The sequence below is a fragment of the Ambystoma mexicanum genome, chromosome 6q, assembly GCF_040938575.1.
Source record: "Ambystoma mexicanum isolate Mex_15411 chromosome 6q, UKY_AmexF1_1, whole genome shotgun sequence".
Classification (NCBI taxonomy): domain Eukaryota; kingdom Metazoa; phylum Chordata; class Amphibia; order Caudata; family Ambystomatidae; genus Ambystoma; species Ambystoma mexicanum.
In genome coordinates this window covers 1609002686-1609027173 of record NC_090937.1, presented here as the reverse complement: position 1 = coordinate 1609027173, position 24488 = coordinate 1609002686, and positions in this window count along the sequence as shown.

Sequence of the window (24488 nt, the reverse complement as noted above, 5' to 3'; positions counted from 1 at the left end):
TGTGGTATGGTAACAGCACCTGGAGATGGAGAGCCAAGCACCGCTCTTGCAATGAAGCCTGATGGCCAGGGCTAGGAGCATGGTATGGCAACAGCACCTGGTGATGGAGAACCAAGCACTGCTCTTGCTCCTGGTGGCCAGAGCTAGGAGTGTGGTATGGTAACAGCACCTGGAGATGGAGAGCCAAGCACCGCTCTTGCAATGACACCTAGTGGCCAGGGCTAGGAGCGGCTAGGAGCGTGGTATGGTAACAGCACCTGGTGCTGGAGAAGCAAGCACTGCTCTTGCAATGAATCCTGATGACCAGGGATAGGAGCATGGTATGGCAACAGCACCTGGATATGGGGAACCAAGCATTGCTCTTGCAATGAAGCCTGATGGCCAGGGCTAGGAGCGTGGTATGGCAACAGCACCTGGGGATGGAGAACCAAGCACTGCTCTTGCGATGACACCTGGTGGCCAGGGCTAGGAGCGTGGTATAGCAACAGCACCTGGGGATGGAGAACCGAGCACTGCTCTTGCAATGGCACCTGATGGCCAGGGCTAGAGGTGCAGGGTGGAAACAGCACCTGGGGATGGAGAACCGAGCACTGCTCTTGCAATGAAGCCCGATAGCCAGGGCTAGGAGCGTGGTATGGCAACAGCACCTGGGGAAGGAGAACAAAGCACTGCTCTTTCAATGGCACCTGGTGGCCAGGGCTAGGAGCACGGGGTGGTAACAGCACGTTGGGATGGCGAACCGAACACTGCTCTTGTAATGGCACCTGATGGCCAGGGCTAGGGGTGCAGGGTGGAAACAGCACCTGGGGATGGAGAACCAAGCACTGCTCTTGCAATGGCACCTGGTGGCCAGGGCTAGGAGCGCGGGGTGCTAACAGCACCTGGGGATGGAGAACCAAGCAGTGCTCTTGCAATGGCACCTGGTGGCAAGGGCTAGGAGCGTGGTAAGGTAACATCACATGGGGATGGAGAACCAAGCACTGCTCTTGCAATGGCACCTGGAGGCATGGGCTAGGAGCGTGGTAAGGTAACAGCACCTGGGGATGGAGAACCAAGCACTGCTCTTGCAATGACACATGGTGGCCAGGGCTAGGAGCGCGGGGTGGTAACAGCACCTGGGGATGGAGAGCCAAGCACTGCTCTTGCAATGGCACCTGGTGGCATGGGCTAGGAGCGCGGGGTGGTAATAGAACCTGGTGATGGCGAGCCAAGCACTGCTCTTGCAATGGCACCTGGTGGCCAGGGCTAGGAGCGGGGGGTGGTAACAGCACCTGGGGATGGAGAACCAAGCACTGCTCTTGCAATGGCACCGGGTGGCCAGGGCTAGGAGCGCGGGGTGGTAACAGCACCTGGGGATGGAGAACCAGGCACTGCTCTTGCAATGGCACCTGGTGGCATGGGCTAGGAGTGTGGTAAGGTAACAGCACCTGGTGATGGAGAACCAAGCACTGCTCTTGCAATGACACATGGTGGCCAGGGCTAGGAGCGCGGGGTGGTAACAGCACCTGGGGATGGAGAGCCAAGCACTGCTCTTGCAATGGCACCTGGTGGCATGGGCTAGGAGCGTGGTAAGGTAACAGCACCTGGGGATGGAGAACCAAGCACTGCTCTTGCAATGACACATGGTGGCCAGGGCTAGGAGCGCGGGGTGGTAACAGCACCTGGGGATGGAGAGCCAAGCACTGCTCTTGCAATGGCACCTGGTGGCATGGGCTAGGAGCGCGGGGTGGTAATAGAACCTGGTGATGGCGAGCCAAGCACTGCTCTTGCAATGGCACCTGGTGGCCAGGGCTAGGAGCGGGGAAGGGTAACAGCACCTGGGGATGGAGAACCGAGCACTGCTCTTGCAATGACACATGGTGGCCAGGGCTAGAAGCGCGGTAGGGTAACAGCACCTGGGGATGGAGAACCGAGCACTGCTCTTGCAATGGCACCTGGTGGCCAGAGCTAGGAGCGCGGGGTGGTAACAGCACCTGGAGATGGAGAGCCGAGCACTGCTCTTGCAACGGCACCTGGTGGCCAGGGCTAGGAGCGCGGGGTGGTAACATCACCTGGGGATGGAGAACCAAGCACTGCTCTTGCAATGGCACCTGGTGGCCAGGGCTAGGAGCGTTGCATGGTAACAGCACCTGGGGATGGAGAACCAAGCACTGCTCTTGCAATGGCACCTGGTGGCCAGGGGTAGAAGCGGGGTATGGTGATAGCACGTGGGGATGGAAAACCAAGCACTGCTCTTGCAATGACACCTGGTGGCCAGGCATAGGAGCTTGATGTAGTAACAACACCTGGGGATGGAGAACCAAGCACTGCTCTTGAAATGGCACCTGATTGTGAGGGCTAGGAGGGTGGCAGGGTAACAGCATCTGGGGATGGAGAACCAAGCACTGCTCTTGCAATGGCACCTGGTGGCCAGGGCTAGGAGCGTGGTTGGGTAACAGCACCTGGGGATGGAGAACCAAGCACTGCTCTTGCAATGGCACCTGGTGGCCAGGGCTAGGAGCACGGCAGGGTAACAGCACATGGGGATGGAGAACCGAGCACTGCTCTTGCAATGGCACCTGATGGCCAGGGCTATGAGCGTGGTATGGTAACAGCACCTGGGGATGGAGAACCGAGCACTGCTCTTGCAATGGCACCTGGTGGTCAGGGCTAGGAGCGTGGTAAGGTAACAGCACCTGGGAGTGGAGAACCAAGCACTTCTCTTGCAATGACATCTGATGGCCAGTGCTAAGAGAGCGGTATGGTAACAGCACCTGGGAATGGAGAACCAAGCACTGCTCTTGCAATGGCACCTGGTGGCCAGTGCTAGGAGCGTGGTATGGTCACATCACAGCACCTGGGGATGGAGAACCAAGCATTGCTCTTTCAATGTCACCTGGTGGCCAGGGCTAGGAGCGTGGTAAGGTAACAGCACCTGGGGATGGAGAACCAAGCACTGCTCATGCAATGGCACCTGATGGCCAGGCTAGGAGCGTGGTATGGTAACATCACCTGGTGATGGAGAACCAAGCACTGCTCTTGCAATGGGTCCTGATGGCCAGGCTAGGAGCTTGGCATGGTAACAGCACCTGATGATGGAGAACCAAGCACTGCTCTTGCAATGACACCTGGTGGCCAGGGCTAGGAGTGTGGTATGGTAACAGCACCTGGAGATAGAGAGCCAAGCACTGCTCTTGCAATGACACCTGTTGGCCAGGGCTAGGAGCGGCTAGGAGCATGGTATGGTAACAGCACCTGGTGATGGAGAACCAAGCACTGCTCTTGCAATGAATCCTGATGGCCAGGGCTAGGAGCGTGGTATGGCAACAGCACCTGGATATCGAGAACCAAGCACTGCTCTTGCAATGAAGCCTGATGGCCAGGGCTAGGAGCGTGGTATGGCAACAGCACCTGGGGATGGAGAACCAAGCACTGCTCTTGCAATGACACCTGGTGGCCAGGGCTAGGAGCGTGGTAAGGCAACAGCACCTGGGGATGAAGAACCGAGCACTGCTCTTGCAATGGCACCTGGTGGCCAGGGCTAGGAGCGCGGGGTGGTAACAGCACCTGGGGTGGAGAGCCGAGCACTGCTCTTGCAATGACACATGGTGGCCAGGGCTAGAAGCGCGGAAGGGTAACAGCACCTGGGGATGGAGAACCGAGCACTGCTCTTGCAATGACACATGGTGGCCAGGGCTAGAAGCGCGGTAGGGTAACAGCACCTGGGGATGGAGAACCGAGCACTGCTCTTGCAATGGCACCTGGTGGCCAGGTCTAGGAGCGCGGGGTGGTAACAGCACCTGGAGATGGAGAGCCGAGCACTGCTCTTGCAATGGCACCTGGTGGCCAGGGCTAGGAGCGCGGGGTGGTAACATCACCTGGGGATGGAGAACCGAGTACTGTTCTTGCAATGGCACCTGGTAGCAAGAGCTAGGAGCGCGGGGTGGTAACAGCAACTGGGGATGGAGAACCGAGCACTGCTCTTGGAATGGCACCTGATGGCCAGGGCTAGGAGCGTGGCATGGTAACAGCACCTGGGGATGGAGAACCGAGCACTGCTCTTGCAATGACAGCTGGTGGCCAGGGCTAGGAGCGTGGCATGGTAACAGCACCTGGGGATGGAGAACCAAGCACTGTTCTTGCAATGGCACCTTGTGGCCAGGGTTAGAAGCGGGGTATGGTGATAGCACCTGGGGATGGAAAACCAAGCACTGCTCTTGCAATGACACCTGGTGGCCAGGCATAGGAGCTTGATGTAGTAACAGCACCTGGGGATGGAGAACCAAGCACTACTCTTGCAATGGCACCTGATTGTGAGGGCTAGGAGCTTGGCAGGGTAACAGCATCTGGGGTTGGAGAACCAAGCACTGCTCTTGCAATGGCACCTGGTGGCCAGGGCTAGGAGCGTGGTAGGGTAACAGCACCTGGTGATGGAGAACCAAGCACTGCTCTTGCAATGGCACCTGGTGGCCAGGGCTAGGAGCACGGCAGGGTAACAGCACATGGGGATGGAGAACCAAGCACCGCTCTTGCAATGGCACCTGATGGCCAGGGCTATGAGCGTGGTATGGTAACAGCACCTGGGGATGGAGAACCGAGCACTGCTCTTGCAATGGCACCTGGTGGCCAGGGCAAGGAGCGTGGTAAGGTAACAGCACCTGGGAGTGGAGAACCAAGCACTTCTCTTGCAATGACATCTGGTGGTCAGGGCTAGGAGCGTGGTAAGGTAACAGCACCTGGGGATGGAGAGCCAAGCACTGCTCTTGCAATGACACCTGGTGGCCAGGGCTAGGAGCGGCTAGGAGCGTGGTATGGTAACAGCACCTGGTGATGGAGAACCAAGCACTGCTCATGCAATGGCTCCTGATGGCCAGGCTAGGAGCGTGGTATGGTAACAGCACCTGGTGATGGAGAACCAAGCACTGCTCTTGCAATGGCTCCTGATGGCCAGGGCTAGGAGCGTGACAGGGTAACAGCACCTGGTGAAGGAGAACCAAGCACTGCTCTTGGAATGGCACCTGATGGCCAGGCTAGGAGCGTGGTATGGTAACAGCACCTGATGATGGAGAACCAAGCACTGCTCTTGCAATGACACCTGGTGGCCAGGGCTAGGAGTGTGGTATGGTAACAGTACCTGGAGATAGAGAGCCAAGCACTGCTCTTGCAATGACACCTGGTGGCCAGGGCTAGGAGCGGCTAGGAGCGTGGTATGGTAACAGCACCTGGTGATGGAGAACCAAGCACTGCTCTTGCAATGAAGCCTGATGGCCAGGGCTAGGAGTGTGGTATGGCAACAGCACCTGGATATCGAGAACCAAGCACTGCTCTTGCAATGAAGCCTGATGGCCAGGGCTAGGAGCGTGGTATGGCAACAGTACCTGGGGATGGAGAACAAAGCACTGCTCTTGCAATGACACCTGGTGGCCAGGGCTAGGAGTGTGGTATGGCAACAGCACCTGGGGATGGAGAACCAAGCACTGCTCTTGCAATGAAGCCTGATGGCCAGGGCTAGGGGTGCAGGGTGGAAACAGCACCTGGGGATGGAGAACCAAGCACTGCTCTCGCAATGGCACCTGGTGGCCAGGGCTAGGAGCACGGCAGGGTAACAGCACATGGGGATGGAGAACCGAGCACCGCTCTTGCAATGGCACCTGATGGCCAGGGCTATGAGCGTGGTATGGTAACAGCACCTGGGGATGGAGAACCGAGCACTGCTCTTGCAATGGCACCTGGTGGCCAGGGCTAGGAGCGTGGTAAGGTAACAGCACCTGGGAGTGGAGAACCAAGCACTTCTCTTGAAATGACATCTGGTGGTCAAGGCTAGGAGCGTGGTAAGGTAACAGCACCTGGGGATGGAGAGCCAAGCACTGCTCTTGCAATGACACCTGGTGGCCAGGGCTAGGAGCGGCTAGGAGCGTGGTATGGTATCAGCACCTGGTGATGGAGAACCAAGCACTGCTCATGCAATGGCTCCTGATGGCCAGGCTAGGAGCGTGGTATGGTAACAGCACCTGGTGATGGAGAACCAAGCACTGCTCTTGCAATGGCTCCTGATGGCCAGGGCTAGGAGCGTGACAGGGTAACAGCACCTGGTGATGGAGAACCAAGCACTGCTCTTTCAATGACACCTGATCGCCAGGCTAGGAGCGTGGTATGGTAACAGCACCTGATGATGGAGAACCAAGCACTGCTCTTGCAATGACACCTGGTGGCCAGGGCTAGGAGTGTGGTATGGTAACAACACCTGGAGATAGAGAGCCAAGCACTGCTCTTGCAATGACACCTGGTGGCCAGGGCTAGGAGCGGCTAGGAGCGTGGTATGGTAACAGCACCTGGTGATGGAGAACCAAGCACTGCTCTTGCAATGAAGCCTGATGGCCAGGGCTTGGAGTGTGGTATGGCAACAGCACCTGGATATGGAGAACCAAGCACTGCTCTTGCAATGAAGCCTGATGGCCAGGGCTAGGAGCTTGGTATGGCAACAGCACCTGGGGATGGAGAACCAAGCAATGCTCTTGCAATCACACCTGGTGGCCAGGGCTAGGAGTGTGGTATGGTAACAGCACCTGGAGATAGAGAGCCAAGCACTGCCCTTTGCAATGATACCTGGTGGCCAGGGCTAGGAGCGGCTAGGAGCGTGGTATGGTAACAGCACCTGGTGATGGAGAACCAAGCACTGCTCTTGCAATGAAGCCTGATGGCCAGGGCTAGGAGCGTGGTATGGCAACAGCACCTGGGGATGGAGAACCAAGCACTGCTCTTGCAATGACACCTGGTGGCCAGGGCTAGGAGCGCTGTATGGTAACAGCACCTCGGGATGGAGAACCAAGCACTGCTCTTGGAATGGTACCTGATGGCCAGGGCAAAGAGCGTGGGATATTAACAGCACCTGGGGATGGAGAACCAAGCACTGCTCTTGCAATGGCACCTGATAGCCAGGGCTAGTAGCGTGGTATGGTAACAGCACCTGAGGATGGAGAACCAAGCACTGCTCTTGCAATGACACCTGGTGGCCAGGGCTAGGAGTGTGGTATGGTAACAGCACCTGGGGATGGAGCTGCAAGCACTGCTCTTGCAATGACACCTGATGGCCAGGGCTAGAGGCGTGGTATGGTAACAGAACCAGGGGCTGGAGAACCAAGCAGTGCTCTTGCAATGGCACCTGTTGGCCAGGGCTTGGGGTGCGGGGTGGAAACAGCACCTGGGGATGGAGAACCAAGCACTGCACTTGCAATGGCACCTGGTGGCCACAGCTAGGAGCGTGGTATGGTAACAGCACCTGAGGATGGCGAACCAAGCACTGCTCTTGCAATGACACCCGATGGCCAGGGCTAGGAGCGTGGCAGGGTATCAGCACCTGGGGATGGAGAACCGAGCACTGCTCTTGCAATGACACCTGGTGGCCAGGGCTAGAAGCACGGTAGGGTAACAGCACCTGTGGATGGAGAACCGAGCACTGCTCTTGCAATGACACCTGGTGGCGAGGGCTAGAAGCACGGTAGGGTAACAGCACCTGGGGATGGAGAACCGAGCAGTGTTCTTGCAATGACACCCGTTGGCCAGGGCTAGGAGCGCAGGATGGAAACCGAGCACTGCTCTTGCAATGGCACTTGGTGGCTAGGGCTAGGAGCGTGGTATGCTAACAGCGCCTGGGTATGGAGCTGCAAGCACTGCTTGTGCAATGACACGTGGTGGCCAGGGCTAGGAGCGCTGTATGGTAACAGCACCTCGGGATGGAGAACCAAGCACTGCTCTTGAAATGGTACCTGATGGCCAGGGCTAGGAGTGCGCTATGGTAACATCACCTGGGGATGTAGAACCAAGTACAACTCTTGCAATGGCACCTGATGGCTTGGGATAGGAGCGTGGTATGGTAACAGCACCTGGGATGGAGAACCAAGCACTGCTCTTGCAATGACATCCGGTGGCCAGGGCTAGTAGCATGGTATGGTAACAGCACCTGGGTATGGAGAGCCAAGCAATGCTCTTGTAATGACATCCGATGGCCAGGGCTAGGAGCGTGGTATGGTAACAGCACTTGGGGATGGAGAACCAAGCACTTCTCTTGGAATGACACCTGATGGCCAGGGCTAGGAGAGTGATATGGTAACAGCACCTGGCGATGGAGAACCAAGTACTGCTCTTGCAATGACACCTGGTGGCCAGGGCTAGGCGCGTGGCATGGTAACAGCACCTGGGTATGGAGAGCCAAGCAATGCTCTTGTAATGACATCCGATGGCCGGGGCTAGGAGCGTGGCATGGTAACAGCACCTGGGGATGGAGAACCAAGCACTGCTCTTGCAATGGCACCTGGTGGCCAGGGGTAGAAGCGGGGTATGGTGATAGCACCTGGGGATGGAAAACCAAGCACGGCTCTTGCAATGACACCTGGTGGCCAGGGATAGGAGCTTGATATAGTAACAGCACCTGGGGATGGAGAACCAAGCACTGCTCTTGCAATGGCACCTGGTGGCCAGGGCTAAGAGCACGGCAGGGTAACAGCACATGGGGATGGAGAACCGAGCACTGCTCTTGCAATGGCACCTGATGGCCAGGGCTATGAGCGTGGTATGGTAACAGCACCTGGTGATGGAGAACCAAGCACTGCTCTTGCAATGGCACCTGGTGGTCAGGGCTAGGAGCGTGTTATGGTCACATCACAGCACCTGGGGATGGAGAACCAAGCACTGCTCTTTCAATGTCACCTGGTGGCCAGGGCTAGGAGCGTGGTACGGTAACAGCACCTGGGGATGGAGAACCAAGCACTGCTCTTGCAATGGCACCTGGTGGTCAGGGCTAGGAGTGTGTTATGGTCACATCACAGCACCTGGGGATGGAGAACCAAGTACTGCTCTTGCAACGGCACCTGGTGGCCAGGGGAAGGAGCGTTGGCAAGGTAACAGCACCTGGGTACGGAGAACCGAGCACTACTCTTGCAATGACACCTAGTGGCCTTAGCTAGGAGCGTGGTATGGTAACAGCACCTGGTGATGGAGAACCAAGCACTGCTCTTGCAATGGCTCCTGATGGCCAGGCTAGGAGCGTGGTATGGTAACAGCACCTGGTGATGGAGAACCAAGCACTGCTCTTGCAATGACACCTGGTGGCCAGAGCTAGGAGTGTGGTATGGTAACAGCACCTGGAGATGGAGAGCCAAGCACCGCTCTTGCAATGAAGCCTGATGGCCAGGGCTAGGAGCATGGTATGGCAACAGCACCTGGTGATGGAGAACCAAGCACTGCTCTTGCTCCTGGTGGCCAGAGCTAGGAGTGTGGTATGGTAACAGCACCTGGAGATGGAGAGCCAAGCACCGCTCTTGCAATGACACCTAGTGGCCAGGGCTAGGAGCGGCTAGGAGCGTGGTATGGTAACAGCACCTGGTGCTGGAGAAGCAAGCACTGCTCTTGCAATGAAGCCTGATGACCAGGGATAGGAGCATGGTATGGCAACAGCACCTGGATATGGGGAACCAAGCATTGCTCTTGCAATGAAGCCTGATGGCCAGGGCTAGGAGCGTGGTATGGCAACAGCACCTGGGGATGGAGAACCAACCACTGCTCTTGCGATGACACCTGGTGGCCAGGGCTAGGAGCGTGGTATAGCAACAGCACCTGGGGATGGAGAACCGAGCACTGCTCTTGCAATGGCACCTGATGGCCAGGGCTAGAGGTGCAGGGTGGAAACAGCACCTGGGGATGGAGAACCGAGCACTGCTCTTGCAATGAAGCCTGATAGCCAGGGCTAGGAGCGTGGTATGGCAACAGCACCTGGGGATGGAGAACAAAGCACTGCTCTTTCAATGGCACCTGGTGGCCAGGGCTAGGAGCACGGGGTGGTAACAGCACGTTGGGATGGCGAACCAAACACTGCTCTTGTAATGGCACCTGATGGCCAGGGCTAGGGGTGCAGGGTGGAAACAGCACCTGGGGATGGAGAACCAAGCACTGCTCTTGCAATGGCACCTGGTGGCCAGGGCTAGGAGCGCGGGGTGGTAACAGCACCTGGGGATGGAGAACCAAGCACTGCTCTTGCAATGGCACCTGGTGGCAAGGGCTAGGAGCGTGGTAAGGTAACATCACATGGGGATGGAGAACCAAGCACTGCTCTTGCAATGGCACCTGGAGGCATGGGCTAGGAGCGTGGTAAGGTAACAGCACCTGGGGATGGAGAACCAAGCACTGCTCTTGCAATGACACATGGTGGCCAGGGCTAGGAGCGCGGGTGGTAACAGCACCTGGGGATGGAGAGCCAAGCACTGCTCTTGCAATGGCACCTGGTGGCATGGGCTAGGAGCGCGGGGTGGTAATAGAACCTGGTGATGGCGAGCCAAGCACTGCTCTTGCAATGGCACCTGGTGGCCAGGGCTAGGAGCGGGGGGTGGTAACAGCACCTGGGGATGGAGAACCAAGCACTGCTCTTGCAATGGCACCTGGTGGCCAGGGCTAGGAGCGCGAGGTGGTAACAGCACCTGGGGATGGAGAACCAAGCACTGCTCTCGCAATGACACCTGGTGGCAAGGGCTAGGAGCGTGGTAAGGTAACAGCACATGGGGATGGAGAACCAGGCACTGCTCTTGCAATGGCACCTGGTGGCATGGGCTAGGAGCGTGGTAAGGTAACAGCACCTGGTGATGGAGAACCAAGCACTGCTCTTGCAATGACACATGGTGGCCAGGGCTAGGAGCGCGGGGTGGTAACAGCACCTGGGGATGGAGAGCCAAGCACTGCTCTCGCAATGACACCTGGTGGCAAGGGCTAGGAGCGTGGTAAGGTAACAGCACATGGGGATGGAGAACCAGGCACTGCTCTTGCAATGGCACCTGGTGGCATGGGCTAGGAGCGTGGTAAGGTAACAGCACCTGGTGATGGAGAACCAAGCACTGCTCTTGCAATGGCACCTGGTGGCCAGGGCTAGGAGCGCGAGGTGGTAACAGCACCTGGGGATGGAGAACCAAGCACTGCTCTCGCAATGACACCTGGTGGCAAGGGCTAGGAGCGTGGTAAGGTAACAGCACATGGGGATGGAGAACCAGGCACTGCTCTTGCAATGGCACCTGGTGGCATGGGCTAGGAGCGTGGTAAGGTAACAGCACCTGGTGATGGAGAACCAAGCACTGCTCTTGCAATGACACATGGTGGCCAGGGCTAGGAGCGGGGAAGGGTAACAGCACCTGAGGATGGAGAACCAGGCACTGCTCTTGCAATGGCACCTGGTGGCATGGGCTAGGAGCGTGGTAAGGTAACAGCACCTGGGGATGGAGAGCCAAGCACTGCTCTTGCAATGGCACCTGGTGGCATGGGCTAGGAGCGTGGGGTGGTAATAGAACCTGGTGATGGCGAGCCAAGCACTGCTCTTGCAATGGCACCTGGTGGCCAGGGCTAGGAGCGGGGGGTGGTAACAGCACCTGGGGATGGAGAACCAAGCACTGCTCTTGCAATGGCACCTGGTGGCCAGGGCTAGGAGCGCGGGGTGGTAACAGCACCTGGGGATGGAGAACCAAGCACTGCTCTCGCAATGACACCTGGTGGCAAGGGCTAGGAGCGTGGTAAGGTAACAGCACATGGGGATGAAGAACCAGGCACTGCTCTTGCAATGGCACCTGGTGGCATGGGCTAGGAGCGTGGTAAGGTAACAACACCTGGTGATGGAGAACCAAGCACTGCTCTTGCAATGACACATGGTGGCCAGGGCTAGGAGCGCGGGGTGGTAACAGCACCTGGGGATGGAGAGCCAAGCACTGCTCTTGCAATGGCACCTGGTGGCATGGGCTAGGAGCGTGGTAAGGTAACAGCACCTGGGGATGGAGAACCAAGCACTGCTCTTGCAATGACACATGGTGGCCAGGGCTAGGAGCGCGGGGTGGTAACAGCACCTGGGGATGGAGAGCCAAGCACTGCTCTTGCAATGGCACCTGGTGGCATGGGCTAGGAGCGCGGGGTGGTAATAGAACCTGGTGATGGCGAGCCAAGCACTGCTCTTGCAATGGCACCTGGTGGCCAGGGCTAGGAGCGGGGAAGGGTAACAGCACCTGAGGATGGAGAACCGAGCACTGCTCTTGCAATGACACATGGTGGCCAGGGCTAGAAGCGCGGTAGGGTAACAGCACCTGGGGATGGAGAATCGAGCACTGCTCTTGCAATGGCACCTGGTGGCCAGAGCTAGGAGCGCGGGGTGGTAACAGCACCTGGAGATGGAGAGCCGAGCACTGCTCTTGCAACGGCACCTGGTGGCCAGGGCTAGGAGCGCAGGGTGGTAACATCACCTGGGGATGGAGAACCAAGCACTGCTCTTGCAATGGCACCTGGTGGCCAGGGCTAGGAGCGGGGAAGGGTAACAGCACCTGAGGATGGAGAACCAGGCACTGCTCTTGCAATGGCACCTGGTGGCATGGGCTAGGAGCGTGGTAAGGTAACAGCACCTGGGGATGGAGAGCCAAGCACTGCTCTTGCAATGGCACCTGGTGGCATGGGCTAGGAGCGTGGGGTGGTAATAGAACCTGGTGATGGCGAGCCAAGCACTGCTCTTGCAATGGCACCTGGTGGCCAGGGCTAGGAGCGGGGGGTGGTAACAGCACCTGGGGATGGAGAACCAAGCACTGCTCTTGCAATGGCATCTGGTGGCCAGGGCTAGGAGCGCGGGGTGGTAACAGCACCTGGGGATGGAGAACCAAGCACTGCTCTCGCAATGACACCTGGTGGCAAGGGCTAGGAGCGTGGTAAGGTAACAGCACATGGGGATGAAGAACCAGGCACTGCTCTTGCAATGGCACCTGGTGGCATGGGCTAGGAGCGTGGTAAGGTAACAGCACCTGGTGATGGAGAACCAAGCACTGCTCTTGCAATGACACATGGTGGCCAGGGCTAGGAGCGCGGGGTGGTAACAGCACCTGGGGATGGAGAGCCAAGCACTGCTCTTGCAATGGCACCTGGTGGCATGGGCTAGGAGCGTGGTAAGGTAACAGCACCTGGGGATGGAGAACCAAGCACTGCTCTTGCAATGACACATGGTGGCCAGGGCTAGGAGCGCGGGGTGGTAACAGCACCTGGGGATGGAGAGCCAAGCACTGCTCTTGCAATGGCACCTGGTGGCATGGGCTAGGAGCGCGGGGTGGTAATAGAACCTGGTGATGGCGAGCCAAGCACTGCTCTTGCAATGGCACCTGGTGGCCAGGGCTAGGAGCGGGGAAGGGTAACAGCACCTGAGGATGGAGAACCGAGCACTGCTCTTGCAATGACACATGGTGGCCAGGGCTAGAAGCGCGGTAGGGTAACAGCACCTGGGGATGGAGAGCCAAGCACTGCTCTTGCAATGGCACCTGGTGGCATGGGCTAGGAGCGTGGGGTGGTAATAGAACCTGGTGATGGCGAGCCAAGCACTGCTCTTGCAATGGCACCTGGTGGCATGGGCTAGGAGCGTGGTAAGGTAACAGCACCTGGGGATGGAGAGCCAAGCACTGCTCTTGCAATGGCACCTGGTGGCATGGGCTAGGAGCGTGGGGTGGTAATAGAACCTGGTGATGGCGAGCCAAGCACTGCTCTTGCAATGGCACCTGGTGGCCAGGGCTAGGAGCGGGGGGTGGTAACAGCACCTGGGGATGGAGAACCAAGCACTGCTCTTGCAATGGCACCTGGTGGCCAGGGCTAGGAGCGCGGGGTGGTAACAGCACCTGGGGATGGAGAACCAAGCACTGCTCTCGCAATGACACCTGGTGGCAAGGGCTAGGAGCGTGGTAAGGTAACAGCACATGGGGATGAAGAACCAGGCACTGCTCTTGCAATGGCACCTGGTGGCATGGGCTAGGAGCGTGGTAAGGTAACAGCACCTGGTGATGGAGAACCAAGCACTGCTCTTGCAATGACACATGGTGGCCAGGGCTAGGAGCGCGGGGTGGTAACAGCACCTGGGGATGGAGAGCCAAGCACTGCTCTTGCAATGGCACCTGGTGGCATGGGCTAGGAGCGTGGTAAGGTAACAGCACCTGGGGATGGAGAACCAAGCACTGCTCTTGCAATGACACATGGTGGCCAGGGCTAGGAGCGCGGGGTGGTAACAGCACCTGGGGATGGAGAGCCAAGCACTGCTCTTGCAATGGCACCTGGTGGCATGGGCTAGGAGCGTGGTAAGGTAACAGCACCTGGGGATGGAGAGCCAAGCACTGCTCTTGCAATGGCACCTGGTGGCATGGGCTAGGAGCGTGGTAAGGTAACAGCACCTGGGGATGGAGAGCCAAGCACTGCTCTTGCAATGGCACCTGGTGGCATGGGCTAGGAGCGTGGGGTGGTAATAGAACCTGGTGATGGCGAGCCAAGCACTGCTCTTGCAATGGCACCTGGTGGCCAGGGCTAGGAGCGGGGGGTGGTAACAGCACCTGGGGATGGAGAACCAAGCACTGCTCTTGCAATGGCACCTGGTGGCCAGGGCTAGGAGCGCGGGGTGGTAACAGCACCTGGGGATGGAGAACCAAGCACTGCTCTCGCAATGACACCTGGTGGCAAGGGCTAGGAGCGTGGTAAGGTAACAGCACATGGGGATGAAGAACCAGGCACTGCTCTTGCAATGGCACCTGGTGGCATGGGCTAGGAGCGTGGTAAGGTAACAGCACCTGGTGATGGAGAACCAAGCACTGCTCTTGCAATGACACATGGTGGCCAGGGCTAGGAGCGCGGGGTGGTAACAGCACCTGGGGATGGAGAGCCAAGCACTGCTCTTGCAATGGCACCTGGTGGCATGGGCTAGGAGCGTGGTAAGGTAACAGCACCTGGGGATGGAGAACCAAGCACTGCTCTTGCAATGACACATGGTGGCCAGGGCTAGGAGCGCGGGGTGGTAACAGCACCTGGGGATGGAGAGCCAAGCACTGCTCTTGCAATGGCACCTGGTGGCATGGGCTAGGAGCGCGGGGTGGTAATAGAACCTGGTGATGGCGAGCCAAGCACTGCTCTTGCAATGGCACCTGGTGGCCAGGGCTAGGAGCGGGGAAGGGTAACAGCACCTGAGGATGGAGAACCGAGCACTGCTCTTGCAATGACACATGGTGGCCAGGGCTAGAAGCGCGGTAGGGTAACAGCACCTGGGGATGGAGAACCGAGCACTGCTCTTGCAATGGCACCTGGTGGCCAGAGCTAGGAGCGCGGGGTGGTAACAGCACCTGGAGATGGAGAGCCGAGCACTGCTCTTGCAACGGCACCTGGTGGCCAGGGCTAGGAGCGCGGGGTGGTAACATCACCTGGGGATGGAGAACCAAGCACTGCTCTTGCAATGGCACCTGGTGGCCAGGGCTAGGAGCGTTGCATGGTAACAGCACCTGGGGATGGAGAACCAAGCACTGCTCTTGCAATGGCACCTGGTGGCCAGGGGTAGAAGCGGGGTATGGTGATAGCACGTGGGGATGGAAAACCAAGCACTTCTCTTGCAATGACACCTGGTGGCCAGGCATAGGAGCTTGATGTAGTAACAGCACCTGGGGATGGAGAACCAAGCACTGCTCTTGAAATGGCACCTGATTGTGAGGGCTAGGAGCGTGGCAGGGTAACAGCATCTGGGGATGGAGAACCAAGCACTGCTCTTGCAATGGCACCTGGTGGCCAGGGCTAGGAGCGTGGTTGGGTAACAGCACCTGGTGATGGAGAACCAAGCACTGCTCTTGCAATGGCACCTGGTGGCCAGGGCTAGGAGCACGGCAGGGTAACAGCACATGGGGATGGAAAACCGAGCACTGCTCTTGCAATGGCACCTGGTGGCCAGGGCTAGGAGCGTGGTAAGGTAACAGCACCTGGGAGTGGAGTACCAAGCACTTCTCTTGCAATGACATCTGATGGCCAGTGCTAAGAGAGCGGTATGGTAACAGCACCTGGGGATGGAGAACCAAGCACTGCTCTTGCAATGGCACCTGGTGGCCAGTGCTAGGAGCGTGGTATGGTCACATCACAGCACCTGGGGATGGAGAACCAAGCACTGCTCTTTCAATGTCACCTGGTGGCCAGGGCTAGGAGCGTGGTAAGGTAACAGTACCTGGGGATGGAGAACCAAGCACTGCTCATGCAATGGCACCTGATGGCCAGGCTAGGAGCGTGGTATGGTAACATCACCTGGTGATGGAGAACCAAGCACTGCTCTTGCAATGGGTCCTGATGGCCAGGCTAGGAGCGTGGCATGGTAACAGCACCTGATGATGGAGAACCAAGCACTGCTCTTGCAATGACAACTGGTGGCCAGGGCTAGGAGTGTGGTATGGTAACAGCACCTGGAGATAGAGAGCCAAGCACTGCTCTTGCAATGACACCTGGTGGCCAGGGCTAGGAGCGGCTAGGAGCATGGTATGGTAACAGCACCTGGTGATGGAGAACCAAGCACTGCTCTTGCAATGAATCCTCATGGCCAGGGCTAGGAGCGTGGTATGGCAACAGCACCTGGATATCGAGAACCAAGCACTGCTCTTGCAATGAAGCCTGATGGCCAGGGCTAGGAGCGTGGTATGGCAACAGCACCTGGGGATGGAGAACCAAGCACTGCTCTTGCAATGACACCTGGTGGCCAGGGCTAGGAGCGTGGTATGGCAACAGCACCTGGGGATGAAGAACCGAGCACTGCTCTTGCAATGAAGCTTGATGGCCAGGGCTAGGAGCGTGTTATGGCAATAGCACCTGGGGATCGAGAACCGAGCACTGCTCTTGCAATGGCACCTGGTGGCCAGGGCTAGGAGCACGGGGTGGTAACAGCACGTTGGGATGGCGAACCGAACACTGCTCTTGTAATGGCACCTGATGGCCAGGGCTAGGGGTGCAGGGTGGAAAAAGCACCTGGGGATGGAGAACCAAGCACTGCTCTTGCAATGGCACCTGGTGGCCAGGGCTAGGAGCGCGGGGTCGTAACAGCACCTGGTGATGGAGAGCCAAGCTCTGCTCTTGCAATGGCACCTGGTGGCCAGGGCTAGAAGCGCGGGGTGGTAACAGCACCTGGGGTGGAGAACCGAGCACTGTTCTTGCAATGACACATGGTGGCCAGGGCTAGAAGCGCGGAAGGGTAACAGCACCTGGGGATGGAGAACCGAGCACTGCTCTTGTAATGACACATGGTGGCCAGGGCTAGAAGCGCGGTAGGGTAACAGCACCTGGGGATGGAGAATCGAGCACTGCTCTTGCAATGGCACCTGGTGGCCAGGGCTAGGAGCGTGGGGTGGTAACAGCACCTGGAGATGGAGAGCCGAGCACTGCTCTTGCAACGGCACCTGGTGGCCAGGGCTAGGAGCGCGGGGTGGTAACATCACTTGGGGATGGAGAACCGAGCACTGCTCTTGCAATGGCACCTGGCGGCAAGACCTAGGAGCGCGGGGTGGTAACAGCAACTGGGGATGGAGAACCGAGCACTGCTCTTGCAATGACAGCTGGTGGCCAGGGCTAGGAGCGTGGCATGGTAACAGCACCTGGGGATGGAGAACCAAGCACTGCTCTTGCAATGGCACCTGGAGGCCAGGGTTAGAAGCGGGGTATGGTGATAGCACCTGGTGATGGAGAACCAAGCACTGCTCTTGCAATGGCTCCTGATTGTGAGGGCTAGGAGCATGGCAGGGTAACATCATCTGGGGATGGAGAACCAAGCACTGCTCTTGCAATGGCACCTGGTGGCCAGGGCTAGGAGCGTGGTTGGGTAACAGCACCTGGTGATGGAGAACCAAGCACTGCTCTTGCAATGGCACCTGGTGGCCAGGGCTAGGAGCACGGCAGGGTAACAGCACATGGGGATGGAGAACCGAGCACTGCTCTTGCAATGGCACCTGATGGCCAGGGCTATGAGCGTGGTATGGTAACAGCACCTGGGGATGGAGAACCGAGCACTGCTCTTGCAATGGCACCTGGTGGTCAGGGCTAGGAGCGTGGTAAGGTAACAGCACCTGGGAGTGGAGAACCAAGCACTGCTCATACAATGGCACCTGATGGCCAGGCTAGGAGCGTGGTATGGTAACATCACCTGGTGATGGAGAACCAAGCACTGCTCTTGCAATGGCTCCTGATGGCCAGGGCTAGGAGCGTGGCAGGGTAACAGCACCTGGTGATGGAGAACCAAGCACTGCTCTTTCAATGACACCTGATGGCCAGGCTAGGAGCGTGGTATGGTAACAGCACCTGATGATGGAGAACCAAGCACTGCTCTTGCAATCACACCTGGTGGCCAGGGCTAGGAGTGTGGTATGGTAACAGCACCTGGAGATAGAGAGCCAAGCACTGCCCTTTGCAATGACACCTGGTGGCCAGGGCTAGGAGCGGCTAGGAGCGTGGTATGGTAACAGCACCTGGTGATGGAGAACCAAGCACTGCTCTTGCAATGAAGCCTGATGGCCAGGGCTAGGAGTGTGGTATGGCAACAGCACCTGGATATGGAGAACCAAGCACTGCTCTTGCAATGAAGCCTGATGGCCAGGGCTAGGAGCGTGGTATGGCAACAGTACCTGGGGATGGAGAACCAAGCACTGCTCTTGCAATGACACCTGGTGGCCAGGGCTAGGAGCGTGGTATGGCAATAGCACCTGGGAATGGAGAACCGAGCACTGCTCTTGCAATGAAGCCTGATGGCCATGGCTAGGGGTGCAGGGTGGAAACAGCACCTGGGGATGGAGAACCAAGCACTGCTCTTGCAATGGCACCTGGTGGCCAGGGCTAGGAGCGCGGGGTGGTAACAGCACCTGGGGATGGAGTACCAAGCACTGCTCTTGCAATGGCACCTGGTGGCAAGGGCTAGGAGCGTGGTAAGGTAACAGCACCTGGGGATGGAGAACCAAGCACTGCTCTTGCAATGGCACCTGGTGGCAAGGGCTAGGAGCGTGGTAAGGTAATAGCACCTGGGGATGGAGAGCCAAGCACTGCTCTTGCAATGGCACCTGGTGGCCAGGGCTAGGAGCGCAGGGTGGTAACAGCACCTGGGGATGGAGAGCCAAGCACTGCTCTTGCAATGGCACCTGGTGGCCAGGGCTAGGAGCGCGGGGTGGTAACAGCACCTGGGGTGGAGAGCCGAGCACTGCTCTTGCAATGACACATGGTGGCCAGGGCGCGGGGTGGTAACATCACCTGGGGATGGAGAACCGAGTACTGCTCTTGCAATGACACATGGTGGCCAGGGCTAGGAGCGCGGTAGGGTAACAGCACCTGGGGATGGAGAACCAAGCACTGCTCTTGCAATGACACATGGTGGCCAGGGCTAGAAGCGCGGTAGGGTAACAGCACCTGGGGATGGAGAACCAAGCACTGCTCTTGCAATGGCACCTGGTGGCCAGGTCTAGGAGCGCGGGGTGGTAACAGCACCTGGAGATGGAGAGCCGAGCACTGCTCTTGCAATGGCACCTGGTGGCCAGGGCGCGGGGTGGTAACATCACCTGGGGATGGAGAACCGAGTACTGCTCTTCCAATGGCACCTGGCAGCAAGAGCTAGGAGCGCGGGGTGGTAACAGCAACTGGGGATGGAGAACCGAGCACTGCTCTTGGAATGGCACCTGATGGCCAGGGCTAGGAGCGTGGCATGGTAACAGCACCTGGGGATGGAGAACCGAGCACTGCTCTTGCAATGACAGCTGGTGGCCAGGGCTAGGAGCGTGGCATGGTAACAGCACCTGGGGATGGAGAACCAAGCACTGCTCTTGCAATGGCACCTTGTGGCCAGGGTTAGAAGCGGGGTATGGTGATAGCACCTGGGGATGGAAAACCAAGCACTGCTCTTGCAATGACACCTGGTGGCCAGGCATAGGAGCTTGATGTACTAACAGCACCTGGGGATGGAGAACCAAGCACTGCTCTTGCAATGGCACCTGATTGTGAGGGCTAGGAGCTTGGCAGGGTAACAGCATCTGGGGATGGAGAACCAAGCACTGCTCTTGCAATGGCACCTGGTGGCCAGGGCTAGGAGCGTGGTAGGGTAACAGCACCTGGTGATGGAGAACCAAGCACTGCTCTTGCAATGGCACCTGGTGCCCAGGGCTAGGAGCACGGCAGGGTAACAGCACATGGGGATGGAGAACCGAGCACCGCTCTTGCAATGGCACCTGATGGCCAGGGCTATGAGCGTGGTATGGTAACAGCACCTGGGGATGGAGAACCGAGCACTGCTCTTGCAATGGCACCTGGTGGCCAGGGCTAGGAGCGTGGTAAGGTAACAGCACCTGGGAGTGGAGAACCAAGCACTTCTCTTGCAATGACATCTGGTGGTCAGGGCTAGGAGCGTGGTAAGGTAACAGCACCTGGGGATGGAGAGCCAAGCACTGCTCTTGCAATGACACCTGGTGGCCAGGGCTAGGAGCGGCTAGGAGCGTGGTATGGTAACAGCACCTCGTGATGGAGAACCAAGCACTGCTCATGCAATGGCTCCTGATGGCCAGGCTAGGAGCGTGCTATGGTAACAGCACCTGGTGATGGAGAACCAAGCACTGCTCTTGCAATGGCTCCTGATGGCCAGGACTAGGAGAGTGACAGGGTAACAGCACCTGGTGATGGAGAACCAAGCACTGCTCTTGGAATGGCATCTGATGGCCAGGCTAGGAGCGTGGTATGGTAACAGCACCTGATGATGGAGAACCAAGCACTGCTCTTGCAATGACACCTGGTGGCCAGGGCTAGGAGTGTGGTATGGTAACAGCACCTGGAGATAGAGAGCCAAGCACTGCTCTTGCAATGAAGCCTGATGGCCAGGGCTAGGAGTGTGGTATGGCAACAGCACCTGGATATGGAGAACCAAGCACTGCTCTTGCAATGAAGCCTGATGGCCAGGGCTAGGAGCTTGGTATGGCAACAGCACCTGGGGATGGAGAACCAAGCACTGCTCTTGCAATCACACCTGGTGGCCAGGGCTAGGAGTGTGGTATGGTAACAGCACCTGGAGATAGAGAGCCAAGCACTGCCCTTTGCAATGACACCTGGTGGCCAGGGCTAGGAGCGGCTAGGAGCGTGGTATGGTAACAGTACCTGGTGATGGAGAACCAAGCACTGCTCTTGCAATGAAGCCTGATGGCCAGGGCTAGGATTGTGGTATGGCAACCGCACCTGGATATGGAGAACCAAGCACTGCTCTTGCAATGAAGCCTGATGGCCAGGGCTAGGAGCGTGGTATGGCAACAGTACCTGGGGATGGAGAACAAAGCACTGCTCTTGCAATGACACCTGGTGGCCAGGGCTAGGAGTGTGGTATGGCAACAGCACCTGGGGATGGAGAACCAAGCACTGCTCTTGCAATGAAGCCTGATGGCCAGGGCTAGGGGTGCAGGGTGGAAACAGCACCTGGGGATGGAGAACCAAGCACTGCTCTTGCAATGGCACCTGGTGGCCAGGGCTAGGAGCGCAGGGTGGTAACAGCACCTGGGGATGGAGAACCAAGCACTGCTCTTGCAATGGCACCTGGTGGCAAGGGCTAGGAGCGTGGTCAGGTAACAGCACCTGGGGAAGGAGAACCAAGCACTGCTGTTGCAATGGCACCTGGAGGCAAGGGCTAGGAGCGTGGTAAGGTAACAGCACCTGGGGATGGAGAGCCAAGCACTGCTCTTGCAATGGCACCTGGTGGCCAGGGCTAGGAGCGCGGGGTGGTAACAGCACCTGGGGATGGAGAGCTAAGCACTGCTCTTGCAATGGCACCTGGTGGCTAGGGCTAGGAGCGCGGGGTGGTAACAGCACCTGGGGTTGAGAGCCAAGCACTGCTCTTGCAATGACACATGGTGGCCAGGGCTAGAAGCGCGGTAGGGTAACAGCACCTGGGGATGGGGAACCGAGCACTGCTCTTGCAATGGCACCTGGTGGCCAGAGCTAGGAGCGCGAGGTGGTAACAGCACCTGGAGATGGAGAGCCGAGCACTGCTCTCCTGGTGGCCAGGGCTAGGAGCGCGGGGTGGTATCATCACCTGGGGATGGAGAACCGAGCACTGCTCTTGCAATGGCACCTGGCGGCAAGAGCTAGGAGCGCGGGGTGGTAACAGCAACTGGGGATGGAGAACCGAGCACTGCTCTTGGAATGGCACCTGATGGCCAGGGCTAGGAGCGTGGCATGGTAACAGCACCTGGGGATGGAGAACTGAGCACTGCTCTTGCAATGACAGCTGGTGGCCAGGGCTAGGAGCGTGGCATGGTAACAGCACCTGGGGATGGAGAACCAAGCACTGCTCTTGCAATGGCACCTGGTGGCCAGCGTTAGAAGCGGGGTATGGTGATAGCACCTGGGGATGGAAAACCAACCACTGCTCTTGCAATGACACCTGGTGGCCAGGCATAGGAGCTTGATGTAGTAACAGCACCTGGGGATGGAGAACCAAGCACTGCTCTTGCAATGGCAGCTGATTGTGAGGGCTAGGAGCGTGGCAGGGTAACAGCACCTGGTGATGGAGAACCAAACACTGCTCTTGCAATGGCACCTGGTGGCCAGGGCTAGGAGCGTGGTAGGGTAACAGCACCTGGTGATGGAGAACCAAGCACTGCTCTTGCAATGGCACCTGGTGGCCAGGGCTAGGAGCACAGCAGGGTAACAGCACATGGGGATGGAGAACCGAGCACTGCTCTTGCAATGGCACCTGATGGCCAGGGCTATGAGCGTGGTATGGTAACAGCACCTGGGGATGGAGAACCGAGCACTGCTCTTGCAATGGCACCTGGTGGCCAGGGCTAGGAGCGTGGTAAGGTAACAGCACCTGGGAGTGGAGAACCAAGCACTTCTCTTGCAATGACATCTGGTGGTCAGGGCTAGGAGCGTGGTAAGGTAACAGCACCTAGGGATGGAGAGCCAAGCACTGCTCATGCAATGGCTCCTGATGGCCAGGCTAGGAGCGTGGTATGGTAACAGCACCTGGTGATGGAGAACCAAGCACTGCTCTTGCAATGGCTCCTGATGGCCAGGGCTAGGAGCGTGGCAGGGTAACAGCACCTGGTGATGGAGAACCAAGCACTGCTCTTTCAATGACACCTGATCGCCAGGCTAGGAGCGTGGTATGGCAACAGCACCTGGGGATGGAGAACCGAGGACTGCTCTTGCAATGAAGCCTGATGGCCAGGGCTAGGAGCGTGGTAAGGTAACAGCACCTGGGAGTGGAGAACCAAGAACGTCTCTTGCAATGACATCTGGTGGTCAGGGCTAGGAGCGTGGTAAGGTAACAGCACCTGATGATGGAGAGCCAAGCACTGCTCTTGCAATGACACCTGGTGGCCAGGGCTAGGAGCGGCTAGGAGCGTGGTATGGTAACAGCACCTGGTGATGGAGAACCAAGCACTGCTCTTGCAATGAAGCCTGATGGCCAGGGCTAGGAGTGTTGTATGGCAACAGCACCTGGATATGGAGAACCAAGCACTGCTCTTGCAATGAAGCCTGATGGCCAGGGCTAGGAGCGTGGTATGGCAACAGCACCTGGGGATGGAGAACCAAGCACTGCTCTTGCAATGACACCTGGTGGCCAGGGCTAGGAGCGTGGTATGGCAACAGCACCTGGGGATGGAGAACCGAGCACTGCTCTTGCAATGAAGCCTGATGGCCAGGGATAGGAGCGTGGTATGGCAACAGCACCTGGGGATCGAGAACCGAGCACTGCTCTTGCAATGGCACCTGGTAGCCAGGGCTAGGAGCACGGGGTGGTAACAGCACGTTGGGATGGCGAACCGAACACTGCTCTTGTAATGGCACCTGATGGCCAGGGCTAGGGGTGCAGGGTGGAAACAGCACCTGGGGATGGAGAGCCAAGCACTGCTCTTGCAATGGCACCTGGTGGCCAGGGCTAGGAGCGCGGGGTGGTAACAGCACCTGGCGATGGAGAACCAAGCACTGCTCTTGCAATGGCACCTGGTGGCAAGGGCTAGGAGCGTGGTAAGGTAACAGCACCTGGGGATGGAGAACCAAGCACTGCTCTTGCAATGGCACCTGGTGTCAAGGGCTAGGAGCGTGGTAAGGTAACAGCACCTGGGGATGGAGAGCCAAGCACTGCTTTTGCAATGGCACCTGGTGGCCAGGGCTAGGAGCGCGGGGTGGTAACAGCACCTGCGGATGGAGAGCCAAGCACTGCTCTTGCAATGGCACCTGGTGGCCAGGGCTAGGAGCGCGGGTTGGTAACAGCACCTAGTGATGGAGAGCCAAGCACTGCTCTTGCAATGACACATGGTGGCCAGGGCTAGGAGCGCGGAAGGGTAACAGCACCTGGGGGTGGAGACCGAGCACTGCTCTTGCAATGACACCTGGTGGCCAGGGCTAGAAGCGCGGTAGGGTAACAGCACCTGGGGATGGAGAACCGAGCACTGCCCTTGCAACTGCACCTGGCGGCAAGGGCTAGGAGCGCGGGGTGGTAACAGCAACTGGGGATGGAGAACCGAGCACTGCTCTTGGAATGGCACCTGATGGCCAGGGCTAGGAGCATGGTATGGTAACAGCACCTGGGGATGGAGAACCAAGCACTGCTCTTGCAATGACACCTGGTGGCCAGGGCTAAGAGCGTGGTATGGTATCAGCACCTGTGGGTGGAGAACCGAGCACTGATCTTGCAATGACACGTGGTGGCTAGGGCTAGG